General features: G+C 41.1%; 1 protein-coding gene and 1 pseudogene across 1 annotated transcript in view; one reads left to right on the top strand and one right to left on the bottom strand.

Annotated features, from left to right (window-relative positions):
* Window positions 1-5179, bottom strand: part of RANBP3L (RAN binding protein 3 like) — a 289492-nt gene extending 284313 nt beyond the window's left edge. The window contains exon 1 of the mRNA XM_045440187.1: window positions 5062-5179. The gene's annotated coding sequence lies outside the window, so the exon portion shown is untranslated. The remainder of the gene's footprint in view (window positions 1-5061) is intronic.
* On the top strand, window positions 3433-16047 carry LOC123582602 (annotated as a pseudogene).
* The last annotated feature ends 1356 nt before the right edge of the window (window positions 16048-17403 follow it).

Genomic DNA, 17403 nt, shown 5'->3' with positions numbered 1-17403 from the left:
TCATGGTTCGTGGGCCCGAGTCCCACATTGGGCTCTGCGCTGACAGTGTGGAGCCTGCTTGGGATTTTCTCTCTCTCTCCCTCTCTCCCTCTCTCCCTCTCTCTCTCCCTGCCTCTCCTCCACTCCCTCTCTCTCAAAATAAACTTAAAAAAAAAAAAAGAAAAAAGAAAGGAAAAAGAAAAAAAGAAAAAGAAAGAAAACCTAAGCATATATCACATGATCTGTTATTAAGCCATATTTTGTCCATTTCAAACTCAAGCAGCTGGTTTTATGAAGGTACATTCAGAATTTTCCATCTATCCCTATTTTATCTACTCCTGTTAGTTTTAGTCCACAGCTCTATTTCTTTTGAGATCTTTTTGATAATCTAAATTATTACCTTTGGATTCTTTGTCATTTAGAATATAGATTTGAATTCAAATGGTTCTAGGTTCTAGGTTTAAATACCAGCTGTACCCTTCATTAACTATGTGGACTTGAGCAATTTCAACCTTCTCGTCTGTCAAATGGGAATAATAATAAATATTTTGTATCACAGGATCCTTGAGATAACTAAATGACATCATAGCTGGTATTCTCTCAACATTTTATTATAGAGATAAAATATTGCTATAAATATGATATTTATTATAACAATATAACTTTAGCATTAAATATTTTATAATTTATTATAATAATAAGCTATTATTATGGAAAACGATTCACCAGGATAAGAATGATTTCTGTGATATCCCAATAGAGACCTCCTTACATGTAGGCATATGACTATTTAACAGCTGCAAATTGACATATCAACCTATTTTATTTTATTTTATTTTTATTTTTATTTTTATTTTATTTGTGAGAGAAAGGGTGCAAGTGAGTGAGAGGCAGAGAGAAAGAGAGAGAAAGAAGTGGGGCTCGAGCTCACCTGATGCGGGACTTGAACTCACAAACCATGACATCATGACCTGAGCCAAAGTAAGATGCTTAACCAACTGAGCCACCCAGGTGCCACGACTTATCAACCAATTTTAAAACCCTACCAATAAGAAATGAGATTGCTCTGTTAAGATAGTAAGCACAAATTTTGGTTGGCTTTTTATGCTCACATCTTTTTTTTTTTTATTTAATTTTATTGATTGATTGATTGATTGATTGGGTGGGGGATAGGGGCAGAAGAGAAGAGGAGAGAAAATCCCAAGCAGGCTTCATACTATCAGCAGGGAGCCTGATGGGGGGCTCAATTCCATGAACCATGAGATCATAACTTGAGCCAAAATCAAGTCAAACACAACTGACTGAGCCACTTGGGTGACCCACATCTTTATTTTTTGATGCATTATTTTTTGTGCCTGATTTCTCATTTTATTCTTCAATTCTTTGTGTCCAAATCAGTGCATCCACCCCAGAAAGTAAGTTACCAGGCGAAAAACATGTCTTCAGTTGAGCACCATAAATAAGCATAAAACGTAGCATCACGGATACATAGGGATTCAGGAACTGTTTGATACGATGATTTTTCTGACAGCACTTAACATTATTCGAATACCTTCTAAGCACCAGGTATTTTATAATAATGATAGCCAACACTTCATAGTTCTTACCACGTGCCAAGCAGTCTCCTCAGTGCCTCACATGTGTAACCTGTCTAACCCTGTAACAGTCCACAGCTGATACTACTGTTATCCCATTTTACAAATGAGGAAACTGAGTCCCAGGAAGGTTAAGTTCTCGCCCAAGTGGTAGAACTGGATTACAAATCCAGAGAGTGTAGCACCAGAGTCCATGTTTTTAACTGCTAGCTATGTTGTGATTGTGCTTCCACGAGAGATAGTGCATGCCTTACCCAGTGATCTAACCAGGCACCTTCACTACGCTGGACAGAGCATGCTGGGAGACAAGGGAGCAGGCATAGGAAACACATTCTGAGATAACACATCCCAAATCCGGCAAATGCTATTCTGTTAAAAAAAAAAAAAAAAGCCGCCGATTTCAACTGCAGGCACAGAGCGGGCATTCTGTACATATGGAGATAACAGTCACTGCACTGCTTTGTGGATTCTCTCTCCTGTCCTGGTGCCTTGTGAAAGTGCCCTAGGATATCCTACATTTTCCCTTCTCTGAGCTCACTTCCGTTCCCTTCTGGATTGCTTTCAGAACACTCTACATCAAAATAAATCTCCCGCCTCTCTATCTCTCCCCCTCTCTGTCTGGGTGGACTTTGGGGGGGGGGTGGGATGGAGGGGGGTTGGTGGAGAGGATCTCATTGGCCTTTGCCATTATGTCTGAATTCTGAACAAAGCCCAGCACTTCTCAGGGCATTTCTCCTTCACTGCACAACCCCAAACACTCAACCCAGATGTCTGTTCACTATTGTCCTGGCAACCCCTGCTTGGTTTATCTTTCCCTTGCCCTGCCTTTTTTTTTTTTTTTTTGGTTTTTTTTTTTTTAAGCCCTTTCAGCATAGCTTTCCCCTTTGGAACACAACAAGGAGGGACAGAGATGGAGGGGTGTTAACCACTATTTGTCACATTCCCCATAGTGCTAGATGACTAGCACTTCAGAAGAAGTCACCCCACCCCCAGACCCTACCCTGCCTAAGTACCCCTTCCCTACTGGCACTTTGGCCAAGTCGGACTGAGATGTGGTCAGCTGGCCCTGTCTTCCTTCCCCTTTGCTCCATTTCCCTCTCCTGTGAGAGCTTTCACCACTGCCACACAGCATTAGGCCCCGTGCCAGCAACTGCTCCTGGATGGTACCCTTCTGCCGATGAGCACAACTCCCTGGTGAATGCCAAAATCTTCCTTAAAAAGTCTACTGGATAAGTCCGTTCTTCAAGACTCTAGTTCATATCCTCCTTCCAGAACCACAGTAATGTTCTAACATGTCCCAAATGCCCTCATACTCACTACTTCATCAATATTCCTTCAGGGGAAAATACTATTCACACCTTTAAGATATGTAAACAAGGACTAAAAGATTGGTGACCAGAGGAAGGGAGAAAGGAGCATCTTCTTCAGTGTCTGATACATACCCCAGCTCTAGGGGCATTATCTCCAGGTAAGTGTTCCTGGGTCTGTTTACTGATACAGCTATCAGGCAACCTATCCTAGATCCTGAAGCTACCTGTCCACTCTAACTCCAAAGCCAACATTGTTTTCAACAAGCCAGAAAGAACACCCCAGATCTCTCAGGAATAAAATTGCTCTGTCCATAACTTATTATTTCCATACTTAACTTTCCATACTGACCACTTCCATAGCCGCCTTTTCCCATCCCTATTTAGGAGGTAAAGACAATGTCTTGTTCATTTTTGTAGTCAACTTCCCTTCTCTCATCTTGGAATTTCTTGGCAATATTCGCTTTATGGAGATGTTTTAAGATAATAACCTCATATCAAGAGAGCTTTCACTGATACTCAGAATCAGGCTCATACATAAAAGAGATTGGAGACAGCTTGCCTGTTTTCCTGGGTGATCCACTCCTAATCTGACCCACACACTCAGCACCATTAAAAACATAACAGATATCTCCTCCTTCTGTCCTTCCATGGGATTCAGCAATAGCCTCTATTATAGAACTTGTCACGGTGTGTCAATATAATTGTCCTATTTCCCTACTAGACTGGGAGTTCCTCGAAGACTGGAGACCATTCACCTCTGTGATGGATGAATGGTAGATGTGGGATAAATGCTTCTGGAAAACATGTATTAACCAAAGATTTCACGAACTAAATTCTCCACTTGAAGTAAGAAGTGGAGTCTGTTGATATTAGATATGAGGTTGTCAGAGTCTTAGATTGAAGGATGCTAGCATTTAAAGGAACTTTAGAAGTGGAGTCCAATTCCTCATTTTATCCAAGAGGAAGCCCAGGGAAATTGAGTGACTTTCCCAACGTCACATACTTGGCCAGTGAGCTGTGGACATAGATCTCAGGTCTTCCCAGTTCAGTGAGTCCCAACCCTCTGAGAATTTGAAACAAAAAGGAGGGAAGGCAGAAATGTCCCAAAGGGTCTTCCTCTCTCCTTTAGCCCAAGCTCCTCTAGAAGCCAGCCCCAAGCTGCTTCTCTCCTTTCTCAGAGGCCTTATGTGAGGAGACTGAGCTGAGATCGATGAAGGAAACTCTACCTCCACTGATGTTCTGTTCCTTTTCCCCATCTATTCCTTCCACTTCCAGGGATTTACCTTCACATGAAAGGTAGACACGTTTATATTCAAGGGACTTTCATCACAAAATTACTTATAACGCAAAAATCTTACCGAGTATGAATGTCCAAAATAGGGCAACAGTTGAATAAGTCACGATACAGTTATACAATGACATAACACACACTCGTTGAAAAGTCATACTTTGATGATATAATGAATTCATTCATGACATGAAAAAGTATTAGCTAACAGTTAATGAGTGCTTACCATATGTCGGGCACTAGCTAAGAGTGGGATGTATACTATCTTATTTAGTCCTGACAGCAATCTTGTGAAGGAGGTACTACTATTATCTCCATTTTACAGATGAGGATACTGAGGTTTACCGAGACTAAGTAACTATCCAAGCTAACACAACAAGTAAAAGCAGAGCTAAAATTTTTAGAAAAATGTTCATAATACTAGGCTTTAAAAATTGGACACACTACTTGATGCATTATATTATTCCAGCTATTCCAACTACCTATTTCATTAAAAGGAAATACCGTCTAAGATAGTTTTCTAAGGATGCTCAGTAATTTTTAGGTGTTCAACAATGAATAAATATTTCTCTTGTTTGTCTTGTTTATTTTATGACACAATAAAAGTTATTTTAAAGTAGTGCTCTTCAGAAAATAGCAACCACAACACCAGAATTTGGTGGGGGTAGGGGGGAAGAAAAGGAAAAGAGGGGATACCTTAGAAAAAGCAAAAGCCAGAGAGGCTGAGCCACCTTGGTGCCTGCACCCTGCTCCCACCTCCTCCAAGCCTGTTCCCCAAGCTCTAGCTCAGGTCTTGCCTTTATCAGGGAGAGTTTTCCAACTTAGGAAGGACCTAGAGGAGGGAGACAGGAGCTGCTTGCTTCATGTTACCAACCTCCCGAACACCTACCTTAGCGAGCTCATAAAGAATTTCCCCAGAAGCACTCTGAATGAGAAATGCTGAAGTCTCCTTATTCTAAGCTGCATTTTTAATCTGAGAATAGGAACCCAGCACACATTTCAGATCTCTTAACTCCGTGAACTCATCCAGCCCCTATACTCAGAATTTCACATGATTGCACAAGGGGTACTACAGAAGAGGCCAGCAAGGTCAGAGGTAGACACAAGAGTCCCTTGCTCATTTTCTTCTTTGAGAAATAGGCATGAAACAATTGTTTTTAGACCGTGGACAACTACCATCAGAAAACTGTAACTCTTGGGGCACCTGGGTGGCTCACTCGGTTGAGCATCCAACTTCAACTCAGGTCATGATCTCACAGTAGCTAACCTTAAAGGTATAAGACCAAAGACATTGAACCTATATTAACTTTATACATACAGGAGCGCCTGGGTGGCTCAGTGGGTTGAGCATCTGACTTCAGCTCTGGTCATGATCTCATGGTTCGTGAGTTCGAGCCCTGAATAGGGCTCTGTGCTGACAGCTCAGAGACTGGAGCCTGCTTCGGAATCTGTGTCTCCCTCTCTCTCTCTGCCCCTCCCCTGCTCATGCTCTGTCTCTCTCTCAAAAAATAAATAATCAGTAAAAAATAATAATAAACAAGAAAACTGTAACTCCCCAGAGAAGGGAAACAAATGAAATTATTCTGATAATGACCCCTATAATATTTTTCTGTGAAGGCATTTACCAGACTCCAGGCCATGAAAGAAGAAAGCAAGCAGAGCACAGTGGTCTCACTGAGTGGAAGAGATCTTCAATGAAGTTTACATAAGATAAGGTGGCTGAAATTTGCAGGGCAATGAAGACAGCACTGTGCAGAGATATAGCTTTAGAAATCTGTGTAGGGGTCTCTTTGAGTATTTGGCTGAATACCAACCTTGTGCATGCACAGGGTAATACTACATGAGACCAATCAAAGAAAAACAGAAACTTCACTGAATACCTGAGTTTGTTTTTGTTTGTTTCTTTGTTTCTTTGTTTTTCCCCACTGAAGACCCAATAAAGGGCAGGGCATAGAATTAGGGCCAAACTAATCCTAGAAAAGAAAAAAAAAAAAGTTACTCTATACTTGTCGCTAACAAAAGCTTAAAAACTAGCCTCAGAATGATGAACTACTCTGTAAGTTAACTGCATGACAGAACAAATCTATCCACTCTTCCAGTAAAGAAAGATAAAAAGATCCAGACACTTAAATGCACTGTCCAGCATCCAGTTAAAAACACTAGGGGTGCCTGGGTGGCTCAGTAGGTTAAGCATCTGACTGCTGGTTTCAGCTGGGTGGCTCAAGTCATGATCTCACCATTCATGGGTTTGTGCCCCACATAGGGCTCCACACTGACAGCAGACAGCACAGCATGGAGTCTGTTTGGGATTCTCTCTCTCTCCCTCTCTCTCTGTCCTTCCACTGCTTGTGTGCACACACATGTGATCTCTCTCTCTCTCAAATTAAATAAATAAACTAAAAAAAAAAAAAACCCACTAAATATTTAAAGAAACAAGGAAATGTGACCCATAATTAGGAGAAAAATTACCCATAGAAATATACCCCCCAAAATGACAGAAATTATGGAATTCATGGATGATGGATTTAAAACAACTGCTTAAAATATCACAAATATGCTCAAAGATTTAGAGAAAAGCATGAACATAATGATTAGAGAAGTGGAAGATATAAAAAAGAAACAAATGGAACTTCTACAGATGAAAAATACAATATCCAAAATGAAAAATTTACTGGAAGAAATCAGTAACTGATGAACACTACAGAAGAAAAGACCAGTAAACTTGAAAACAGAGCAATAGAAACTACCCAAACTAAAGCACAAGTTAAGAGGGGCTTAAAAATATTATTAGAACATCAGGGATATGTGGCACAATATCAATAATAGTCTAATATATGTGTAATTTGAGTCCTGGAGAGAATATGGAAGAAATATTTAAAGAAATAATGATCAAAATGTTACCAATTTTGATGAGAAATATAAACTCACACATCCCAGACACCCAATACATCCCAAAAGAATAAACAAAAAGAAAACCATGCCAAGGCACATCGTAATAAAACTGCTAAAAATCAATGGAGAGAAAGATTATAGAAGCAGCAGCAGAAGAGGAAATGCCCATTATACACAAGGAAATAAAAATTATCACTTATTTCTCATCAAAAATTATCACTTATCTCTTATTTCACAGAACAAAATGGACCAACATTTTTGAAGGTTTAAAGAGGGTGGCGGGTAGGATGGGGGAACCAGTCTAGAATTCTATATATTTTTTAAAAATCCTTCAGGGGCGCCTGGGTGGCTCAGTTGGTTAAGTGTCCGACTTCAGCTCAGGTTGTGATCTCGCAGTTTGTGAGTTTGAGCCCCACGTCGGGCTCTGTGCTGACAGCTCAGAGCCTGGAGCCTGCTTCGCATTCTGGGTCTCCCTCTCTCTCTGCCCCTCCCCCACTCATACTCTGTCTGTCTCCCTCTCCCTCAAAAAAAACATTAAAAGAAATTTTTAAAAAAGATTTTTAAAAAATCCTTCAGAAATGAGGTTGAAGTAAAGATACTTTCAGACAACAAAAACTGAGAGAATTCATTGCCATAAGCTATGTTTAAAAGTGCTTCAAGGTGAAAGACAACAATATCATATCGAAATTTAAACCTACATAAAATAATGACTAGCACCATAAATGTGAATATACAGATAACTATAAAAGACACTTATTTTTCTTTTGTTAAAGTGTTTAAATGATTATTGACCTTTAATACAAACACACAAGCAAAAAAGCACTGTGAGGATTATACCTTACTGAGAAGTAAAACCTATTACAATAATAGACCAAAGAAAGGAGTGGGGGGAAGGAAGTATATCGCAATAAAAATTTTAAATTACATGGGAAGTAGCATAAAATCAACTTTTTACCTCATCCTCTTACACTTTCCGATTGCATCAAATCCGAACGCACCTAATCTTCGTCCTCATCATGATTTCTAATCTCTATTCTTCATCTGTACTAGCATTATTTCCTTGTCTTCTCTCTCACTCAGCAGGACCTTGTGGCCACAACATAGAATCCAGATGCTATGGTACCGACGGTTGGACGTTATTCACTGCACAACCCACACCTTACAGATAAGGAGAATTCAGACCTCCAGCTTCTTTTCCTGGAACAGTGCTCCTACCATGATCCTTCACTTCCGTGATCAATGCCGTTCGCCTTGCCAATCCTCGTAGTATGCAAACATCGCCATTCAATTTCTCCAGCTTCATCTTTTTATACTCATTGCTGCAGCTGATTGCTTAAGAAACTAATTAAGAACATCAAGGGCCTCGATTGCCGTTTTCTGCACCCAGCCAACTTCAGCCAGGCTTTCAACACTGCTCCTCACTCCTTTGTCCATTTGTAGTTCCTCAGTAGAATTCATAACTTCAATCTCAGATGCTTACCTTTCAGTTTTCCTATATCTTCATTTGTCCTCTTTCTTCCTGTGGTAAACATTTGCATCATTTTTTATTTCCAATACTGGAACTGTCTGTATACCTTCCTATATTTGGGGAATTTCCTATTGTGTTAGCAGACTTCTAAAATAGCCTCCAAGATTCCTAGCCCGGGCTGTACACATACCTCCCAGTTATTCAGACACTAATACTGTGAACTCCTAGTTATTCGAATATTAATTTCAGATGTAATGAAGTCCCCAAATCAATTGACCTTAAAATGGGAGATTATCCAGGTGAGCCAGACCTAATTACACTAGCCCTTTAAATCTGGATCTAGAGATCAGAGACAGAATGTGAGAGAGATTTGAAGCCTAAGAGAGGGATTCAATGAGAGAGAAATTCTCCATTGCTGGCTTTGAAGATGGAGGGGGTTACATGGCAAGAAATGCAGTCTAATCTCTGAGAGTGACCCTTAGCTGACGGCCAGCAAGGAAACAGACTACAATATTACAACCACAAGGAACTGGATTTTTCCATGACCACATGAGTTTGAAGGAGGACCCTAAGCTCTAGATGACAATGAAATCTGACCAACACCTTGATTTGAGATTTACAAGACCCTCAGCAGAGCACCCAAGACTTCTTGCCTATAGAACTATGAGCTAACAAATGAGTGTTGTTTGAAGCCACTAAATTTGTGGTAATTTGTTATGCATCAGGAAGAAAAAAAAAAAAACCTGCTACACTCACCTTTTATGTTTGGGTAAAAGCAGCAAATAGTTCCTTGAAGGATGTAGGCATTTGGTTCAGGTATTGTCTCTGTTAAAAATAAGACAATAGGCCCAAAGTGGAATAGCTTATGCTAAGCCCCATGTCACCAAACTGAGACAACTTGATTACAGCTTGGGCTCTCCCAGAATGCAATTTAACTCAATCAGGAATCACCTGATCAGCACCAGTTAGGTAATCTGCCTGACAGAACCCTGCTGTTCCCTAAAGGAAAATAACTTTGCAATAACCAACCCGCTTTTTGCCTCCAGTAACTCCCTTGTTCCTGCTCCCTTCTGCCTATAAGAGTTTTTCATTTTGTACTGCTCCTCGAAGTTCCTTTCTATCTGCTGGATTGGATGCCGCCCAATTCAAATCAATTTTTGCTCAACCTCTTAAAATTTTTAATATGCCTCAGTTTATCTTCTAACAGTTTTGGTATCAGAAGAGGGAACCGAGGAGACCCTAATGGTCCCCTGGAGCAGCAGAGCAACCAAACCTAGATACCGGTGGAGCCCCTTGGGTTGGCTGCTTCCTCACTACCTCTGGAAGTGGGCTAGGTGGGAAACTGGCTGGAGTCAGACTGGATCCGACTTAGAAACTGGTCTGGGTCAAGCAGGCTCCAACTTAGGAACCAGAGCGGGTTTAAGGTGAGACCGGGTCTGACTTAGAAACCAGACTGGAGTAGCTTACACTAAGCCCCACGTCACCAAACTGAGAATTACAGTTTGAGCTCTCTGAGAAGTAGAATCTTAACTCAGTCAGTCAGGAATCACCTGATCAGCCACCAGGTAGGTAATCTGCCTGAAGGCACCCTGCTGAACCCTAAAGGAAAGTCACTTTGCAATAAACAACCGGCTTTTGTGCTTCATATAACTTCTTTCTTCCTGCTCCCTTCTGGCCTTAAAAGTCTTTCATTTTGTACAGCTCCTTGGAACTCCTTTCTATCTGCCAGATTGGATGTTGCCCATTCAAGCAGATTTTTGCAGAGTTTTAAAATAAACTCTTAAAATTATGAATATGCCTCAGTTTATCTTTTAACAGCTCTCAGATCCACTTGTGCCATACTCAGGAGCCAATAGCCCTATAAGAAGGGGATTGTAATGTTCTCACTCCCCCAGTAGTGTTAGTAACGGCTGCTGAAAATTGAGTTGCCCACATAGACATGGTGGCCATACAGGTGGCCAGCTAGTAACAAACAATAAAAGTCAATATTCCCTAGTCTTTATCATGAATAATCTGGGGTACTGAAACATGTTGATTTTTCTCTTCATTCACTTGTTCAACAAACTTTCACTGACCACACCACACACTACTTTTTCCTAAGCATTAGTAATATAGTGGTTTAAAAAATGGCAGGATTGGGGCGCCTGGGTGGCGCAGTCGGTTAAGCGTCCGACTTCAGCCAGGTCACCATCTCGCAGTCCGTGAGTTCGAGCCCCGTGTCAGGCTCTGGGCTGATGGCTCGGAGCCTGGAGCCTGTTTCCGATTCTGTGTCTCCCTCTCTCTCTGCCCCTCCCCCGCTCATGCTCTGTCTCTCTCTGTCCCAAAAATAAGTAAACGTTGAAAAAAAAAAATTAAAAAAAAAAAATGGCAGGATTAAGGCCCTGTCCTCACAGAATGTGGTAGCTTAAAACATGTCCACAAATTTTTGCACATTCCTCCCATCAAGCCCTGAAATATGATTAGCCTTAGTAACTCACTTCTTTTTAAAAATTTTTTTTTAACATTTATTTATTTTTCAGAGAGTGAGACAGAGCACAAGTGAGGGAGGGGCAGAGAGAGAGGGAGACACAGAATCCAAAGCAGGCTCTAGGCTCTGAGCTGTTGGCACAGAGCCTGATGTGGGGCTCAAAATCATGGACTGCGAGATCATGACCTAAGCCGAAGTCAGCCACCCAATCGACTGAGCCACCCAGGTGCCCCCTTAGTAACTCACTTCTAATGAACTGAATACGGTAGAAATGTTCTGAGTGACTCAGTGATAAACAGCAATACAGCTTCTCCTTGGCTTTCTCTAGGACATGTGTTCTTAGACCCCATTCACTGTGCTGTGAAGAAACCCAGGCCAATAGTCCCAGCTGAAGTCTCAGCTGATAGTCACTATCTACTACCAAACGTGTGAGTGTTTGAGATGATTCCACCTCCTCCCGTTGTCTGGCTTTAACTGAATGAGAGATCCTGAGTGATAATCACCTAGCTAAGTCGAGTCAACCCTCAGACCCATGAAAGATAGTAATAAATGACCTTTTTTGCTTGTTTCACGCCACAAAGTTTGAGATGGTTTGTTATGCAGCTATAGATGAGTTTACAGTCTAGTGGAGGTGAGCAGACATTAAAGAATTATCCAAAAATAAATAAATAAATTTAAATATATGGGTACCATGTTCTCTCTCCTTCACTGGCTCATAAGACATTACCCTGTCCTAGCTTTTCTCTCCCCTCTTCCTGGCTTTCCTGTCCTTTTTTTTTTTTTTTTTTTTTTTTTAATGTTTACTTATTTATTTTTAGGAGGGGAGGGACAGAGAGGAGGAGAAAGAGAATCCCAAGCAGGCTCTGCACAGTCAGCACAAAGCCGGATGTGGGGCTCAAACTCATGAACCGTGAGATCATGACCTAAGCTGAAATCCAGAGTCAGACACTCAATTGACTGAGCCACCAAGGCACCCCTTCCCTGTCCTTTTTAATGGCATCACTGTCCTGACAAAAACAAAGGCTGAGAACTTGGGGTCATTCTTGACCCATTTTCTTCACACCCATATTCAGTGGGTTCCCATATCCTGTCAATTCTATTTCCAAAAGTGCCTCCCATCTGACTCTTTTAGCAATCTCACCACCACTTTAGCCCGGTTCAGGCCCTCAAAACCTTATCCCTGGTTTATTTAAATGACTTCTCCAATTGGTCATTCACCTCCTGCCTATTCATTGCTGTCACATATGTTCTTAAAGTACATTGCCTAATTTTCCCTCCCTTACTAAGGAAATCTGTACTATCTCTTCCCTGACTGGAAAAATACAGTACAAATGTCTCAGGCCCTTCATGAGCTACTGCTAACCTATGCTCTGGCTTTGCTTCCCACACAGTTCTGTTATTGCACACTACACCCCAGATAATCCAGACTTCTCAATATACTGTAAACAAATCCCCTCTTTGATGTCTCTGAGCTCTCTATCCCTCCATTGGAATGGGTTTTTTTTTCTTCTTTTTCTTCTTACCCCTGTGTCCAGGAGTCTACCTCCCATGATCTTCCAAGGCTCCTCCAGCAGTGACTGTCATGAGCCCTGTGAGTAGGTCATAATGATAGCTGTGGCTGGGATGGTTTGTGGCCCACCATCTCACACAACAGAAGTTATGAGTTTTAGCTAAACACATGGCCAGCTAGACACTACAGTTCCCACCCTTCTAATGCAGCTTGACATAATCACATGACTAAGTTCTGGCAAGTGGAATGTAACAAGAAATAGTATGTGCCACTTCTGGGTTATACCTTTAAAAGCAATAAGCATACTCTCCTCTGACCTTCTCCTTCTCTTGCTGGCAGGGATGTGGTAAGAGCCAGAGCAACCATCTTGGTCTTGGAGATGAAGCTACATGTTGAAAGTGATAGAAATACCCTTACAGCCCTGCACCTCCCAGCTCTGGACAGAGAAATAACCTCTACCATGCTGTGCTACTGAACTTGGGGTGGGGTTTGTTTTCTGCATCGGCTTAATCTATGCCCTATAAGGCAGCTGATCTTTATACTGGAAGTTTGTTATGTGGCAGACTTTGTACAGCACATGAGGAAACAAATGTTAGAGGTGAGGAAACTGAAGTTCAGAAAGGGTTTGCAACTTGCCCAAGGCCACACAGCTAGTAGGGAATGTTGACTTCATTCTGAAGACAGTTGACTTCAGAAACCGTACTTTTAATCACTACTTATCCCTTTGCTCTGATCCACATGCCTAAAGGCACAGACAGACCTCCCTGAGGTTTTCCAAGTGACCCCATAAACACTTAGAAACATGCTTTGTATGTAGTAGATACTCGATAAATGTTTGCTGGACGGATGATTGATAGGTGTTAGGAAAACAGGCTTTTTGAAGGTTCCTAACTAGTGTAATAGGATTCAGTTAACTGCTTCTGGTTGCCCAGCAGCCCTATTTTATACAGAACACTTCTGGGTGCTTAATACCACTTTCCTCCCTGAAGAATATCATATATTGCAGCACATTTGGTCCATGTCTTTATCCATCCACACAATCAGCTGAGAGCCTATATGAGCTTAGCAGGCAGTTGGGGGAAAGCATTCAGCTCATTGCAGTTATCTGTATTTATTTACACAGCTGTTCTCCCCCTTGTTCAAGCAGAAGACTCTGGCCCAGAAATCAGAGATGGAAATAAAATTAGGAGGCTTTTTGAAGACTGCTGTGTAGCATCCTGCGTCCTGGGTTCTCAGCAGGGATGTGGGGTCCAGTGACTTTCAAAGTCTTCCTTTGTGCTGGGTCAAGGGTACTAGTACAAAGTGAATAGTGCTGGGAGCTTCAGGCTGTGGGAGAGGTTATTATAAAGTACTGACATCCTGCTGTGAGGCCTGGATGTGTTCCCTTCTTCGGGGCTGTTATCTGGAGCCCTTCGATAGAAAAGGAGTAGAACAGAACGCCTGAACTGTCCTATGGTTGCCTCCCACCCTCCCCTGGGAAAACTTTGAGCAGTAAACACAAATCAAGAGGAAACTAAAGAATAGTTTTTTAAGGGTCTTCAAACAGCCAGTCTTTATTTTTTCAAGTGGGGTATGGTACTAAAAGACAAAATTAGAGCCAACTTTCTTTCTAATTAAGTTCCATGGACCTCCCAAACTTCAACACAGATACTGTGATGAACATTAACAAGCTCTTAAGTGGAGTGTGCTTGAACTCAGTAGCACAAAGATAGAGAATGAGTTTTAAAATGAAAGAAAGAAAGAAAAGAAAGAAAGGAAGAAAGAAAGAAAGAAAGAAAGAAAGAAAGAAAGAAAGAAAGAAAAGGAAAGAGAAGAAAGGCAAGGAAAGAAAACCACACACACACACATACACACACACACACACACACACACACACACAAAGGCCATGAAAGCTTTTTGTAATCATGACTTGCATTAGTTCTTTAGGAGGTTATGCAGTAAAGCTGAATTCTTTTTCAGCAGCACATTCAAAAATAAATTCACTCTTCTGATTCCAGTAATGACGTACATTTAAGATGATTCTTTCTCTTCCTATGGGCACCTACCATATTAACATAGCGATTTAAAAGTAAGCAGTATTTTGTTTCAGAACATATGTTTGGGAAGAAAGCCCCTGCTCTGGAATTCCACAGAATCATGTGTCTCAGGGTGGGGCACAAGAGTTGGAGGGCTAAGGGGGATCTACCACCTAGAAGAACATGTGGATTAGGAGGAGCTCCGTGATCCTTGAAGAGACATGTTCCATCCAAAAGGCAGGTCAGTTTTAGTGCAGCCAGGTCTCATGGGGTTGTAGAACAGGTGTAGGGTAGATGAATGGCCCTGGATAATTCCAACTTCAAGTTCAGCAAACGAGAAGAGGTGCCAGTCTTCCTCTCCCAGTTTTAGGGTCCACAGCAATAATCCCATAGACACCATCAAGAATAAGAAAAACACTCTATGGAGAGTCACAACACAGCTGACATTGTCTCCTTCACGCGACTCTTACAGCCGTTTCTCTCTGGGCACAATGGCAACTCTTAAGAAAAAACTGATTGCACCAGTCACAGAAGAGGCAACTGTCCCAAACAATAAGATCACTATAGTGGGTGTTGGACAAGTTGGTATAGCATGTGCCATCAGCATTCTGGGAAAGTCTCTGGCTGATGAACTTGCCCTTGTGGATGTTTTGGAAAATAAACTCAAAGGAGAAAGGATGGATCTGCAACATGGGAGCTTATTTCTTCAGACACCTAAAATTGTGGCAGATAAAGATTACTCCATGACCGCCAATTCTAAGATTGTGGTGGTAACTGCAGGAGTCCGCCAGCAGGAGGGAGAGAGCTGGCTCAACCTGGTGCAGAGGAATGTTAATGTCTTCAAATTCATTATTTCTCAGATAGTCAAGTGCAGGCCTGATTGTATCAGAGCTGTGGTCTCCAACCCAGTAGATATTCTTACATATGTTACCTGGAAGCTAAGTGGACTACCCAACCACCATGTGATTGGAAAGGATGTAATCTGGATTCTGCTAGATTTCTCTACCTTATGGCTGAAAAACTTGGCATTCATCCCAGCAGCTCCATGGATGGATTTTGGGAGAACATGGCAACTCAAGTGTGGCTGTGCAGAGTGGCGTGAATGGGGCAGGCATTTCTCTCCAGGAACTGAATCCAGACATGGCAACAGACAATAACAGTGAAAATTGGGGAAGGAAGTGCTTAAGATGGTGCCTACAAAGTCATCAAGCTAAAAAGGATATACCAGCTGGGCTATTGGATTAAGTGTGGCTGATCTCACTGAATCCATGTTGAAAAATGTATCCAGGATTCATCCAGTGTCAGCCATGGTGAAGGAAATGGATGGCACTGAGAAGAAAGTCTTCCTGAGCCTTCCACGCATCCTGAACGCTCAGGGATTAACCAGTGTTATCAACCAGAAGCTGACAAATGATGAGGTTGCTCAGCTCAAGACAAGTGCAAATACTTTGTGAGACATCCAGAAAGACCTAAAAGACTTCAGGCTTCTAAGCCATAGAAATTTAAAACTACAATGTGATTAACCAGGAGCCTTTAGTTTTTCATCCATATACATGGATCACAGTTTGCTTTTATCCTCCTAAATATGTGAATCTGGGCTCACAGCATTGAAGCCATGCTTGGTTTAGTGGTTGCAATATGAGCCCTTGAACAAACAAAATTAACTATCCCAAAAAAATTTTAAAAAGAAAAGCACGATGGAGAGGGAACTATGCATGCAGGTTGGCATCACTTTGGGGTTAGTTAATTTGAGGTGAGTCAAACAGAGCCCAAACTGTGGGATAGCTGCCAAGAAAGATGCTATCTTGAAACAAGTACCACTGGAAAAAGCTGAATTTAGTGTTGAAATTGCTACTGGAAGCAACTGAAGTTTGAATTAAGGATTATTCATGAGATTATATTAAAGATTATTTCTAAATCATTTCAATGAAGGAAAATACACCCAAAGCAATGGAGAAATTTATCTTTATAATTTCTCTCATATTTATGTTGGGGTGAGAGAATATTCCAAAATAATTAGTGTAGGGGATTTGTCGAAGGCAAGAAGGGCTTTGCCTATGGAATGAACTGAGGTAGAAGATAAAGATGTCTGTGTGACTTCTTAACATCTTATTATGCCTTTCATCTTAAAAAGTGGGATAAGAATTTGCTCATACCAGCATCAAATTGTTAGAAAGGAAATCTTCAGTTTCCTTTTCTATGGAGGGGTAACTTTTAAAGTCTTGCTCCAATCCCTTAATCACTCCTCCTTCTTGTCCTCTGACAAGTTTAAGAAGAATAAAATCGACCTTCTTGGCTGCTTCTTTCCTTCCTTTTTTTTTTTGTTTTTTTGCTTTTGCTTTTGTTTTTGTTTTTTTTTTTGGAAGTGAACAGACTACAGGAGCATTGGTTCCAAAGTCTTACCGGGACAGCTCCCACCTTAAGAGGTTACCTCTGATTCGAGGGGGGCATATCTGTCTAATTCTAAGTTTCAGTTCACGAGCCTAGTTGGAAGTATTCTTAGCTATCCAACTCAGCCTTGGTCTCTAATAAAAGTTATACTTTTATTTCCCATACGCCTAACTCTTTACATTTTTTTCTCAATTTGTTCAAAACATGGACAGAGGGGGGAAAATGCTATATGTTGGTCTCCTCAGAAATCCCAACAAAATAATTAGATATTGGAATGTGTAAGCTAATTTTAAAGAATATATGGAAACAAGCATGCAAGAATAGCTGAGACAATCATGAAAAACAAGAGCAGTGGGAAAAAAAGGTCTTTATATTATAAAGCTACAGTAGTTAAAACTGTGGTATTGACACATTGGATATGCAGACATATCAATGGAGCAGAGTAAAAAGGCAAAAAATATATGTGAAAATTTAATAGTTATAAAGAC

The sequence above is a fragment of the Leopardus geoffroyi genome, chromosome A1 (genome assembly GCF_018350155.1).
Source record: "Leopardus geoffroyi isolate Oge1 chromosome A1, O.geoffroyi_Oge1_pat1.0, whole genome shotgun sequence".
Taxonomy (NCBI): Eukaryota; Metazoa; Chordata; class Mammalia; order Carnivora; family Felidae; genus Leopardus; species Leopardus geoffroyi.
Note: the sequence above shows the minus strand (reverse complement) of the source record. Positions and strands in the feature narration are given on the sequence as shown.